This window comes from Megascapheus bottae, chromosome 2 (assembly GCF_031878675.1).
Source record: "Megascapheus bottae isolate mThoBot1 chromosome 2, mThoBot2.hap1, whole genome shotgun sequence".
Lineage (NCBI taxonomy): Eukaryota > Metazoa > Chordata > Mammalia > Rodentia > Geomyidae > Megascapheus > Megascapheus bottae.
Window position 1 is genome coordinate 63,731,128 of NC_143510.1, and position 15,159 is coordinate 63,746,286.

Consider the following 15,159-nt stretch of genomic DNA (forward strand, 5'->3'; position numbering starts at 1 on the left):
TGATTCAGTGAATCCTTTGGGTGCAGCATGATTGAGAATGTGTAGATTTAATGAGCTCCCAGGTGATGAGGATGCATTTGGGTTGTGGATGACACTGAGTAAGTGACACTAGAATTGAGGAAATACAGCCCTGCTGGTACCACTGGGTACATGCTTTTATTTTGTTTGTTTGTTTCCTTGCTTATTTGCTGTTATAGTTCAATCTGATTTTTGCTGATGATAATCTCTATGGTTCGTGTTATTGTAATGACATCGATGATATCAATGGCCTATTTGGGAGGGGTTGAGCATCAAAATTAGCTCACCTTATCACTAGAGTCAGTTCACTACAGACTTGTATGAAGCCCTCTGGCTCCATCTGTGGGCCAAGCTCCCTATGGCACAGCATGGAAGCCATCCTGTGTGGGCAGCCTGAGCTCCATCTCATTTCTCAGTATCTTCTTCCTTCGGGAGGAGTCATCGATCAGATGAGGATTTTCACTAGTCCATGGTTTCTGAGAGAGCATCAAAAGCTCCAACAGGAGAATTTTCCCATACTCTTCTTAAAGATATTCTTCAATTTTTCTTGCTCATGTAGTGTTCTGAATTTCCATTTATATTTGTAAAATTAAGTTATACTTTCTGGGTATTATGAGGTTCAAGTGTGTTATCACTGAAGCACTGAGATGTTACTCTACAAGACTGTAACCTTCCATATTTGTTGTCATTGCAAGTTATGATTTATGATTTTAGACTATAGGAAATACTAATATCTGTAGGTCTGGGAAGGATTTCAGAGAAAAATTAACTCTGACATACTTCAGTATAATTTGTGTAACTTCATTAATGTCAGATCATTTTCCTATGTGTTTTCCATTGAAAACTGATCTACCTCAATGATAATTAAGCATCTATGTTATACTGAAAAATGCATAGTACTCACAATTTTGGCATATGCATATGAATACACTCAAGGGTTTTCTGTAATTCATTCTTATAAGAAAAATAATAAAAATTCTAATGTGTAATATTGACTGATTCCATGTTGTAATGATGCCTGTCACAGCCAAATTAAAGTGCAAATATAAGGAAACTAAACACAAGAGCAGAGTTGAAACTCTTTTTTCCAACAGATATATATGTGTTTATTATTATATATACTTACATATATAATATAAAAATTTTACATAGTTGAAACTTTTAAACTAATACAAGCCACTATAAAAACCCCATGTTCATTCTACCCATATGTTTTTAATACCTTTGTTCTGGAAAAAAATTCAGGTGGCTCATAAAATATGAATAAGAAAAGATACAATAGAATCAAGAGGCACTAAAATGATATCTAATATGTTGGTAAAGAGGTTCAGATAAGGCTGTGAGGCTAGTGTGAGATTCAAACCTTAACGGCGTAAAATTTTCTAGTTTTATAATTGAAGGTAGCTGTATTTTTTTGTTTCAAGTCAGAGGGCCTTTCCAGTAAAAATGAACTTGTTGGTTATGGTACAGTCTTTTGTTAGGAGGCATAAAAACAAAAGACACTGCATAGTGTGTAAGGCTTTATTCTGAGCTATGATGCTGTATACCACACAATAAAGTTTGTGGGAAATGCTACTGTCTTTCACATAGCTGCTAATGAAGATGGAGGTGGGGAGGATGCAAGATCATACAATCCAGTTATAACATTTCATAGTGAGCAGAATTAATTCCATATTCTTGCCTATGACTGAAGGGATGACATATTTTCCAGGAATATCAACTGCACTGAGTTTAAGATTAGTCTCCCTGAGAAGAGCATGTAGATAATATAGGTAAAAATAGTGCTGTGTGCTTTAATAATGAGTTGAACTTGGAGCTAAGATTGTCATGTTCACATGAAAATTGAGGTTCCTAGGAAGAGTACACTGTCTCAATTAAAAACCTTCATTTCTAATGAGAGGTGTGCTGAACTCATCCTTATTTTAAACTCAGATTGGCTTCACTGTTAACCTTTCTGGCTGTCTTTTTGTTGCATAATTTGTCACTGCTATTTCACCGGGGAAGCTTTTCTCAGGTTATACCCAGTAAATGTAGTTTGTACTTTTAGCGTAATTCAAGGTTATTATGTGCTACTACTTTGGGGATAGGTACAAGTTACAAGCCTATGGATTAGGTTCAGTGTTGATTTCAACTTCAGTATTGGATAAATGGTGCATATTAACATATTTTGGAGTGCATAATTTCTCATTAGATAATTTTTGTTCTTATATTCAGATCAGACATTTCTTTTCTCCTAATCTTGACCTATCCTCCTACTGCTCATGCAGAGAAAGTATTAATCAATAGTATTAATTACCATTTAATTAAATATATGCAGATACACATACACAAACACAGAGATATATATACATATATATGTATATATATATATATGAGATGGAGGGAATTAAATACCCATAAGATAAATTCTAAACAATAAAAAATAGTTATTACATATATTGAACTTATTGTTTTCAAAGATATTTAATTAGGTACTGTATAAAGGTTGATTGTATAATTTGTTTTACTTCATTTCTTTCTTTTTTCTTTTTTTTTGCTAGTTGTGGGCCTGAGCACTGTCCTTGGACTTTCTCAAGGCTAGAGCTCTACCACTTGAGCTACAGCACCACTTCCAGCTTTTTTCTATGTATATGGTGCTGAGGAATTGAACCTGGATCTTCATTGCATGCTAGGCAAGCACTCTACCACTAGGCCAAATTCCCGGCTCCTATGTCATTTCTTCTGTGGTTGCATTTTCTTCTATGCTGTACTTGTTCACTATTACTAGATATAATAAATTATGTTTTACATTTTCATTCATTTCTCACTAGTAACCATGTAAATTGTACCATTTATTGTTATTCTAATGTTTTTGTTTCCTCGATATCACAAGTAAAAGGTGAAGCAATGATAACATTTTGACTTGCTCCTTTCTAATGTAAGTGTTTTTATTCTTATATACCAGTAAGTACAAAATAATAATGTAAAAAAAGCATTTTTGTCTTAAATCTGATTTGATGAGGCAATTTTTAAGTGTCTTTACACTAAATAGTAGGATTTAAAATATCCCTTTATTTAAAGACTAAGAGTGACACTGCAGAATATGAATGACACTGCAGAATATTAACATGGTATAGAAAGATAAATTCTTAAGACTTTCATCTTAGGAAGATTGGAAAACAAGACAAGAAAGGTATTGACTAAATAGTACATATATAAAGAGAACACTGTTCTCAATTCCATACCTAGAGTATTATAAGTCAATTTCATAAGTAACAGGATACATTTTATGTTTCTAAAAGACAAGTCATTGAAAAAGCAGACAAACCATCGAACAAGATATCAGTGATATAAAGGAGATGAACATGAGCTTTGAGAGATTCAAATAGTCCTTAGAAAGGCAAAGGTGAAGTTCAACAAAAGTAAGTTGGGCGTGGTCGCTCACACCTGTAATCCTAGCTACTCAGGAGGCTGAGATCTGAGGATCAGGGTTCAAAGCCAACCCGGACACAAAAGGTCTGGAAACTCATCTCCAATTAACCCCTAGAAAACATGAAGTGGGGCTTGGCTTACGGGGAGGATGGTAGCCTTGAGATGAAGAGCTCAGGAACAGTGCCCAGGCTGAGTTCAAGCCCCATGATCCACAAAAAATAATATAGGAAGCAAGTACTTGAAAGTGGTGAGATGATGACAAAGAGAAAGTGATGAATGAACGAAGATTAGAGGAGAAGGGTGAGAATGTAGTCCATAAGTCAAGATATAACTTACCAAATTACTAAGATTCAGGGAAGGGATGTGGAGAAGAGAGATGGGTGAAAAGATTGAATGGTGACATTAATCAAGATACACTGCAATCATAAACTGCTTTATTAAGCAGAACACCTTGTATAAGTACTTAAAATAATAAAAGATAAATGATTTGTTAAAAGGTATAGTCATAAGTCTAAAAGTAGGAGTGGAAAAAGTCTCAACTGACACTGATTCCATACAGTTGCTCATTGTTCCAGAGTACTTCATGTTTCTATACTGTGATTAAATCATTCAAAGACCAAGAGAATCATCTTTCTGTCTCCATTACTAATCTGTTTCAGTTGAGTCTTCAAGATGATCTCAAAGTGTTCATAGCCTCTATTTCTAAAGTTGAACCCAAACGTTCAAATGAAAATAATGACATGTGTGCATTTTACTATTTTTGAAGACTAAATAATGAGGCTTCTAGCTTTTGCTTGGGATATAAAAATATGCAGACATTAATTCCATGCTTCAAAGAACAAGCGTCTGGCCAAACTAAAAATTTACAACTTCTCTAAGAATCATCAGGAAATTAAAGTTTATGGGAAATTAGTGCACCTGAATTCTAAGAAAAAACAAGTTCTTTCAAAGAGCCTGCTCAATTCCTGGAGTAGGTTGGCTAGAAGAAAATTTTAACTGTCACTGAACTAGCAAAGTCCTACTGAAGCCCACTATTGATTACAGATAGGATACAATTCCACCTACATTCAAGCTACAGAAAACAGCCTGCAGGACACACGAAGCAAATAGCCCTGCCAGAACAATTAGCCTGGGAGGCCAGTCACAAAGACCCCAAGTCCATAAGGCAGAACTTTTGTGCCCCCTCAAACAAACTGATTGGCAAAACCAACTAAGCCAAAGGAAAACCAATCATCACAAGGAAATCAGAGACTCCATCAAGAGACTTATTCCTGAACACAGAGGAGGCACAAGCTTCTTCAAATAAACTGAAGAATTTTTTTTCTGGTCTTGGGGCTTGAACTCAAATCCTGAGCACTGTCCTTGGACTTTTTCAAGGCTAGAGCTCTAGCACTTGAGCAATAGCACAACTTCTGGCTTTTTCTGTGTATGTGATACCAAGGAATTGAATCCAGGTCTTCATGCATGCTAGGCAAGCACTTTTCCCATGAGGCCAAACTCCTGGCCAAGAAATTTTTTTCTATTTATAATTTTTTAAACTCTATTATTTTTTTCTTTATTTTCATTTTTTGCCTATTTTTTCACCATTTTCCCCTGCTTTCCCTTCGTTATGGTTCTGTTCTTTCCTAGAAACATCAATCCCCTATTTTTCAATCTTAGTGTCTTTTTTTTTGTCAGTCTTGGGGCTTGGATTCTTTGTCACAGCGCTATCCTTGAGCTCTTCAGCTCAAGGATACAGCTCTATCTTTGGGCCTGGGCATTGTCGCTGAGCTTATCAGCTCAAGGCTACCGACCTACCCCTTAAGGCATGGCTCCATTTCCGGTCTTCTAGTGGTAAATTGGAAATAGAGGCTCAAGGACTTTAGTACCTGGGCTGCTTTGAACTGTCATCTCTGCCTCTGAGTAGATAGAAATATAGTAGGAGCTATGGCCCCCGGCTAATCTTAGTGTTTTTAATTTTAGTATTAATTCTTTAAATTTGCAGAATTTTAAAGTATTTCCATTATTGATCTCATATATATATATATATATTTCACTTTTTAAAATTATCTGTTTTGTTCTTTTTTACTTTTCATTCATTCTTTTCTTCCCTTTCTCTGACTTTGGATCTTAGTTATCTTCACTCTATTCCTTTTCTTCCCTACATCACTCTTCTCTTATTTCCTCCTGTCTTTCATTATACCTTTCTATTTCTGGCCCATTGCTCCTTCTTTAAGTTCCATATTTTGTGGATCTGCAGTTGATTGTTGTTGACACAGAATGTATCTGTATTTGTCAAATTACACAGTAGGTACAGACTGATTTAATACTCATAAATCTTGGGTTGGTTTTTGGCTTAAAACTCTGTTCGATGATGATGCACAAAAGGAAAGAGGGAGTAAAAATACCTGTCCAAGATTGTGAAGCTCTATAGTCTGTGCAGCTGTAGAGCACTTGGTTGGTTCTTTATTTTATTTTTTTAATTGTTGAGATAATTTATAGAAGGGTTACAGTTATATTCATCAGGTGCATTACTTCTTATACATTATACCCCTTCTCACATTTTTTGTACCTGTTTCCCTCTTCCCCACCCCCTCCCAATTATCTTAGGTTGGTTGTTATCTTAAAATTATTTCCTTTCACTTCTTTTTCCCTTATGGTTAATCTCAAGTGGTTACTGCATTTGACTTTGTTACCTGGTATATTGTATATACGATTATTTGCTTTTTTGAAATAAGGGAGAGAGGGTATGGGGGGAGGTAAAGGGGGACAAAAACATGAGAAGGGTTATCAAGGTTCAAAAGGTAATGCGCCCAGTACCTGAAGAATGTAACTGTAACCCCTCTATACATTATCCCCAAAATAAAATACAATAAAAAAGAAGCAAATAGAGAACTATATTTAGAAAAAATAAATTCCAATGAATACCTAAAAAACAATTGTAATTTTGTGTGATATCAGTCTTACTTTCATTTTCAAATGGGCAGAACAAGAAACTCAAGAAAAAATGGTGAGTCAAGGAATTTCATCTCCTGCTCAAAATAAATATGGCCCTATAGAATGAGGCAAAGCAAAGTGAACTCCAGGATATGGAAACAAGAGGTTTATTTTTGTGATTCTTCTTCTTAATGTCCTATGTGAAGTTATTTCTTTTCCTTTTTTTTCCCCTTATGGTTTATTTCATGTTGTTAGTGTATCTGACTTTGGTACCTGGTGCATTGTATATACATTAATTTGTTTATTTAGTAAAGGGAAGGGGGAAAACAAGACGATTGAGAGGGAGATGGGGGAGGGAAATTTGGAGAAGTATCAATGTGCAAGAAGTAATGTACCCACTTCCTGACAAATGTAACTGTGGTAACCCCTCAGTACGTCACCCCAACAATAAAATATAAAAAGAAAAAAATACAATTCTAACTAATGAGGGAGAACAGTTATTGTATAGAGCTTCCATTATAATTTTGCCCAAACTGAAGTCAATATTTCCATAGTCTCCACTAATAAGACAAGTGTGATCTTCACCCTCCCTAAGCTGAAAGCAAGACCTAGTCTCAGAAATGACCAGAACACAATGATTGAATCTGTTACCCAAGTAGCAAAGCATGTTATGCAACAATAATTCCATGAATTCAATCCCAAGTACCAAAGAGGGAAAAAGAAATTTTAAACACAAGAGGATGATGGTTTCTACTATAGTAATGACTAGTGGAGCCACAGACACATCTCCCCACAGCTATCAGCCTTTAACACTGATCTCCAAGAGCCATAGACCAACTGCAGCTGTGGGAGATAGGCCTAGAACATCAATGGAAAAGAATCTGACTGAGGCCTTGGGGAACGAAGCACATACCAATTGTATGCAGAATTGGAACATGGGTTCATGCGAAATTACTCTGGAATCTATTTTTTGTTGTTGTTTTGTTTTGTTATACAAAGGGATTATCTATTCTGGGCCTCTTCTATCTTTTTCAAGTTTTCATATTTCACATGTCTAGAGATGGAAAGGAATAATCCACATCATGCTTTGAGATTCAGCTACAAGTTTTTCTTGTGTGTATGCTGGTTCTGGGGCTTTAATGATCAAAGCTAATGTACTACCATTTGTACTACCGTTCCACTTCCTGTTTTCTTTTCTTTTTTTTTTTTTTTTGCCAGTCCTAGGCTTGAGCTCAGGGCCTGAGCACTGTCCTTGGGTTTTCTTTAGGGTAGAGCTCTACCAGTTAAGCCATAGCACCACTTCTGGCTTTTTTCTATCTGTGTGGTACCAAGGTCTTTGTGCATGCTAGGCAAGCACTCTACCACTAGGCCAAACTCCTGGCTTCCTCCTGTTTTCTTTTTTTTATTGGTTAAATGGAGATAAGCGTTTCAAGGACCTTCTCACCTGGGCTGGCCTCAAATCTAAATCCTCAGATCTCAGCCTCCTCCTGAGTATCTAGTTTCAGCCATAAGCCACAGGCGCTTGGGTCAACTTTAGCTTCAGCTTTGCTAAATTCATCATTTTAGGTGTTTTTTTTTAATTAATATATGGAGAGGTCTCACTTCCTGTTGCTTTCCTGGCATGGAGTGATATATTTAAAATCATAGCCAGATGCTGCTCTCTTGATCATTGATCATCTACAAACCAGTTAAGTTTACTTTATTTTAAGTTATTCAATATGTAGTATTTTATATCATGAAAAACAAATAAGATATTATAAAATATCAACTTTTATTTCAAAATACCAGCAAAATCTTCAGACATTTTGAAGGAAAAAAGAAACTACCATCTATAATACTTCTTTTAATGAATAAAATATTTAAATTTAAATTCAACTGAAAGTTCATAGCTCTATGTAATATTTTATAGAGATATATAAAAATAAATTTAACAAAATGCCTGCATGATATATGTGAATATTTAATATATATAAATTGATGAACAGTTCATAAAAGAAGATAGAGAATTGCTGCTAAAGAGGGTTACTATTCTCATACATTAGAGATTTGATGTGAAGGAAACCTAATCAAAATCACAGTATGACTTTGTTGTTCATATTGACAGAATGATTCTAAAATCTATACAGGAAAGCAAAGAAAACAGAATAGCCAGATAATTTGGCATATAAGTTGAATGACTGACACTTTCTGATTTAAAAACTTACAACGTAGTGATCAAAATATTGTGAGATTGATGGAAGTAGATTAATGAAACAGAATGGTACTTGCAAAAATTGACTCAAACAAATATAGTCTACAGTTTGGTTTCACAGAAATGAAGAATCAAATTAATGGAAAGAGAAGAATATTTTTATATCAAACTGTGAGGAAAAATTGGGTAACTATGTGCAATGAAATGTGAAACACACATATTTTGCACCTTGTACAAAGGTAAGCATAGACTTAACTGTTAAAAGTATAACTACAAAACTTAACTGAATAAAAAGGATGTACTTTTTGTTATATTGTTTTAGACATAAGAGTTTCTGGTTCTAATGCGTAATTCTAATATATAGAAAGTATAGCAGTCAAACAAAGCCATAAGTAATAAATTGAGATTATCAGAATTTAAAAGTTTTCTCCAGAGAATTACATGTGAAGGAAGCAAGAGTCACGATGCAAATCATTTGAAGACAAGAACTGCACCTAACATTTTGGACAAAGCCCATGTATTAGAATAGAGAAGAAAATTTAAACAATAAAATAACAAACCAAATGAATGTCAATTTGTAGAAGTGGGCCAAAACATTGGATGGGGAGTCTATTGTGAATGTATATAGATGGTAAGGACATATGAGACAATGCACAATATTATTAGTTACTGGGAAAATAAAAATTAACCCTGTTGGCCAAGATACATTGTAATTATATATTGATGTGTTGCATTGAAACCCCTTTGCTCAATTATTTAAAAAAACTGTTTAAAGGTAAATAGATAAATTAAGAATAAATGACACTGCAGGGCTTGTAGGAATGTGCAAGAATTTTTGGAAGTGCTAAGAAGTTTTACATATTAGTAATTAAAAGTTTTACCAGTTGTAAATATACTTGTTTGTAAGGATAACTTAAACTTAAGAATAACTTGGTTAAATATAACTTTCTTTACATAGTTAAGGCATGACTGATTGCTAGGTATGCATCTCAAAACACTTGGGGACAAAATGTCCCCTCCCTTGATGAATGAAGAGAATAATGATCAGCCATATAAAGGAACAAACTATTGACATATATAAGCTCCTTATGATTTTAAAACATTTTCTTTATTGTTGTTATCCTCTAACAGTTGTACAAAAGGGCTTCTACTTAATAGATCCATTCATGTATATTATGAATCTTGGTTAATCTCACCCCTATTGCTCTCTTTCCTTTTCCCAATTACTCCATCCTCATCCTCACCTTCCTCCTCAATTAAGTGTATTTATTTTAATGAGTGAAAGCAGAATCAAGACGTTTTGGGGAAAATACAAAGGTATAGTTGATTGTTAGTGTGTGAACATGCACACACACACGTGTTTGCATGCACGAGCACACACACACACACACACACACACACACACACACACACACACAAATAGAGAAAAATCCAGATCAACAAATACCTATCAGGTTTGAAGAGGCTAATGGTAAATGCAGAGGCACAAAATATGAAGGAATTTGGAAGGAGGACATGGACTTGATCTCTATTATTATCTGTCAAAGATTATATCACAAAGAGTGCTATATAGGCTGGGCCCGGTGGCTCATGCCCGTAATGCTAGCTACTCATGAGGCCGAGATCTGAGGATCTTGGTGCAAAGCACAAAAGAACCTGAGAATCTTATCTCCAAGTAACCTCTAGAAAATGGGAAGTGGCACTATGGCTCAAGGGGTAAGGTGGTAGCCTTGATCTGAAGAGCTTAGGGATAGGTCACAGGCAGAGTTCAAGCCCCAAGATCCACAAAAAGACAAAAAAGTGCAATATAGCTTGAAAAGTTAATTTTACTGTATGCAAATTAATTATATATCTTAAATATATTCATAAAAACATTACTATTTTTAGAATAATTTGTAGAATCCACTTTTAGTTACTCTAGCACAATTAAAATATTCAGTATTGTCATCAACTTGGTAAATAAAATATTGCAAAATGATCCTCAGATAATTTACATTTCCTTTATTTTCCAATGATTTTTAGAAACTATTTTTTAAAATACCATTAGCCTTGGGTCTTTCTATAAACTAAAAAATATAATGTAGAATGCTTTATTATTGGTTCTTAAAAAGCAGGAGTTAACAATGAATGTAAATTTATATAAATTAAGCAGTCAGTTCTGTTATCTTAGAGATCATTGCCTAAGCATATTATAATATACAAGTATGTGACTTATTAAATTAGTTCAGTTTATACCATGTTTTGATCCAGTAAGATTTCTGAATTTCTTTATTGACATTCATCAAAAAAATCAGTACATGTCCTTGGATTCTTTTGACCTGCAATATCAAGATTTTTTTAATGAACTTAATGCTAATGATCTGTTGTTCACAAGTTCTAAGACTAACACATGTTTCTTCACTTTTTAAAAAATGGATTATATGTATAATTGAAATATATAAATCAACTTTGATAGCTGTAATTCTTATTATAGATCAGGTCTGTCTGAGTTAAATATATCCCTAGAAGGAAATGAGATAAGTTTCTCTCATTAGTAATTTGGTTTTTACTTGAAGTCATAGCAGCAATACCTGGTTGATGATATGTATCGATTTAGTCTTTTTTGACCACTTTCCCAGTTGAAACTCCAAACCAACATCCGCAAGTAAGCAGAAAGTCCTTTGAAGAAAATACTAGAAAGAGCCCATTGAAAATATTAATTTCAAGCAGGGATGGGTAATAAATACATATTACCCATAGATAAATAAATATATAAATGTATAATCTTCACATTCTGTAAAAAAAGGTGCAGGTAATGCCAAGAGTACATCCAATATTCAGTGGTCAATTGAGCAACAGAAAAACACAAATCTTATACTAAGCTCTCTTTCAAATGTCTCATATTCTGATCCTATGAGTAAATTATATTGAACTTTAACTATCATTTTAATCTGTTCCTCGTCTACCTCCCCTTATGGCATCAAGCAATCACTTATGTAATAGTGTTGAGTGGATATGGTTATAGTATTTATATTATTTATCCTTCCAATACTGTAACAAATACTGAAGATGAATTTATATAAAATGATAATGTTTATTTTGGCTTACGGCTTGTCAAATAGGACAGAAGCATGCATAAACCATCCAATCATTTCATCATTAGAAATAAACGAGAAAGAGTGGAGGAGGCTGAGGCTCCATTCTCCTATTATTTTTCCTTCAGAGACTTGAACTTGGTAGCTGATGGTAGGTGGAACTCTTAACACTTGAGTAATCTCCAATCCCTAAGAGTTAGCGATTTCTCCTTTTTCCCTATTATTTTCTTAAAAGCAGTATTTCCAGAAAATTAACAACTCCCTGGAGACTCCACCTCCAAAAGATTCTCCCACTTGTCAGTAATAACATAGATGGAAATGAAACCTTCAAATAGTGGTCCATTATCTATACCATAACACCATGCTATAAAAGACTAGACAGATGTAATGTCCCAAAATTATATTTATGAAGAAAATGGTTGTATGAAATATCTAAGAAAGTGTTTCCTTTATGCCATTTTACACAAACACTCTTTCAAGAATGTTTGAAAAGCTTAAAACTAAAAGACATTTGGCAGTGCTTCTTGGAACCTGGTTGACAGGAGACTTGTAATTCAAGATTAATTGCTGGATTGCTTCTTGTGTTTGTTTTTCCTTATTCAGTGTTAACATGAATATATGTGTATAATAGGAGTGTTTCCATACATAGGGAAGTTGGAGAAAATACAGCACTTCTACTGTATTCTCAAATCTCTTTTTCCTCTTCTTTTTTTGTTCAAGTAGCATTTTTTAAAAAATTCACTACGCTGTAAGTATATAAACATTCTTCCATCCATTTGTCATTCCTTAATTCCATCTCCCCATCCCTTGCCAGTGCTCCCTCCAGATGCTCCCACTTCATGTTTGCATCTCATCACTTTTGCTACAATAGCAATTGTCTTCATTGTCATCATTATAATCACCAAGATCATTTTATGTCTTTCATCCTCAAATGCGTGGGGACATGAAATATTTGACTTTTGGAAGGTGATAACTACCTCCATATGACGATATTCTCGCCTATCATTTTTTTACCTAAAATGATGAAAGTTCATTTTTATTCATATATTAGTATTATTTTCACATGAATTGCACATTGCCATCACATTTCCCTCTGTCCTCTGAATCATATGAGAACAATGTGAATTTGGTAGCTAGAAGCTATAGGTGCTGGGCATGTGCAACTGAGCCAAGCATGCTGAGCTAAGGAAACCTCAATCCTGTGAAAGGATTGACCAAAAGCCTGCTCAGTACATCTCATGTATACTCCACAGAAATGTAATAAAGATTGGGCAAAAGGTCAAAACCTTTTGAGTATTTATTTGCATACGTGGACACTGTTCTAAAGTTTTTCTTGTAAAAAACTGTGCCATCTTATTTTACTCTATGGAAGATATTTTCATTTCTTTGACCTCATATGCCACACTTATTTTAGTTTGTCCAAGAATTCCCACTGAAACTAACCATAAATGATCCTGACAGTATCTGTGCTTAACTGCTAGTTTTCTTTGCTTCTATGTAACTCTTGTTTGTTGCCTTTACATTTCTCACTTCGAAACAATGCAGATCATAATCTGGAGGGTCCAGATCCTTCTAGTTTATGTTATTTATGAAAGAAAAATTATTTCTCTAGGCCAATTACTCCAAATTAACCCAATCATTCTGACAGTTCAGAACACCTTTGAGGAAAGGATATATATAACTGGTCCTATTCTCCAACAGCGAGACCATCAACATTTAACATGGCTAAGAGGGATTCAATAGAGAGCCTTGAATTAGCAATTTTGACTCTTCCTTCTGCTTATCTTTTGCGGCACTGGGAACCAATGTGCTTAAATTTTGACAACTTTTCAAATGCTAAATTCTCTGGCTCAAGTGGTTTGTACAATCAGCCATTTCTAGCTTTGATTTATCTAAAGCATATGGGTTTAGTCAACATATTGTCAAGAGCATTTAACCAAAAATCTAATTACACGGCAAGGTTAATGGAGGCTTAGTAGAAGAATTGATCCTATATCTCACAATGGCGAACTTATTCTGATTACTTTTATTCTTCTATGTAGTCATCTTGGATACAGCTGTAGTGATTCAAAACACTGACAAAACTGTAGAGCAACCTTTCATTTTTTCTGTAGCTGATATAATCATTCTGTTTTGTTTTGACAGAGTTTCCTATGGAAGCATGTGCTAGATATTTAATCCCCAGTGCAAAAGTCCTAGGAAATGGGGCTTAAATAGAAGTAATTCATTTCATTATTGAGGGAGATGGCTAATTATAGCAGAAGTGAAGAAACCCCACAATCTCTGTCTCCTCTTCTCTCATACTCCTGTATTTCTGTATTTGTTATGCCATGACCCAACAAGAAGGACATAATGGGAGCTCCATCATCTAGGGCCTGTCAGTTTCCAGAAATATCAGAAATAAGTTACAGGAATTATGAATATTTAGTATGCTGGTATTTCATAAGATGATAGACTAAGATTTCCAATAAACTGTAAATGAGAAAACTCGCAACTAGTTTTGGATAGGCATGTTGAAAATACCACGGAAATTATCTACCATCATTTCCCATCCTTCCAACTTTATATTTTTATAGCTAGAACAATATTTTATTATTAATAAAATGAATTCAATTTTTACATAGTTTCTATATTTTAAAAGTCTACTGATTTGTTATTGACTTAGGAAGATTTACACAATTATACATTCCCAGAGTCTATTCTATATATCTTAGATCTTCAGCTATTGGAATAATTGAGGAAATTAGAAACCCATCCACCCTTTCTCTGTACTGCAGATAACTATCAGCAATAAGGATTTACAGCCAGATGGACCAAGTACATTATGATTTATAGGCTATTTCTACAGACACATTTGCCGCAAATAGTATGTCTTTTAGCTACAGCATCTCCATGAAATGTTCATACCAACTATTTGGTAGTGCATCTACCACCAAAAGTAATGTAAGAGCAATTGAAATAGAGCTGTTTGAAAATATTTCTGAATTATAATAACTTATGAATACAGGAACTGCCAAGGACATGCTTAAAATTCATTTAACAGTCTATGGTTATCGTTAATGTGCTGTGAGACCCAGGTTAACAGCAAACACTTTCTCAGGGTTAGTACTTTAGGATGCTCTGCTTTATGCTGAACTTGAAGTATTAGTGAAAAAGCAGAAAATGATAAACCTCAGTTATATTCCAGTATAAACAGCAAGGTATTTATAATTCTTTTTTCTTGTATAACTCCCAGTTAATTTAGATTCAGGACATGAAATCTTCCTGGTGTTAGATACAAAACACGAAATCTTCCTGGTGTTAGATGCAATAAGACTGTCAGAACAATTTGAAGGAACTTTCTCAAATGGAATGGCAGAATAGTTTATCTACATTGCGGGGTTTTTTTCCTTCTACCTTTTAATTGTGGATCATTCTTAAGGTGTTTTATTATAATTGTTCACAGCTTGCACTGCTTTATTGATTAAGCTACTGTGAAACTCTCGGTGAAACTACAGCATAAACCATGTAATATGCGCCTTTTAAGGTTATTGTTATGCTCCTAGTCAG

The 15,159-nt window shown here is 34.4% G+C and overlaps 1 long non-coding RNA gene across 2 annotated transcripts in view; it reads left to right on the forward strand.

Moving 5' to 3' along the window:
• Nucleotides 1–15,159, forward strand: part of LOC150067232 (uncharacterized) — a 42,265-nt gene that overhangs the window by 5,743 nt on the left and 21,363 nt on the right. Inside the window, exon 4 of one of the 2 annotated variants that reach the window (XR_016539532.1) lies at nucleotides 6,396–6,455. The exons of the other annotated variant lie outside the window; for it this stretch is intronic. This is a non-coding gene — a long non-coding RNA (uncharacterized LOC150067232). Of the gene's footprint in view, nucleotides 1–6,395; nucleotides 6,456–15,159 lie in introns of those variants that run through there. 2 annotated transcript variants of the gene reach the window in all.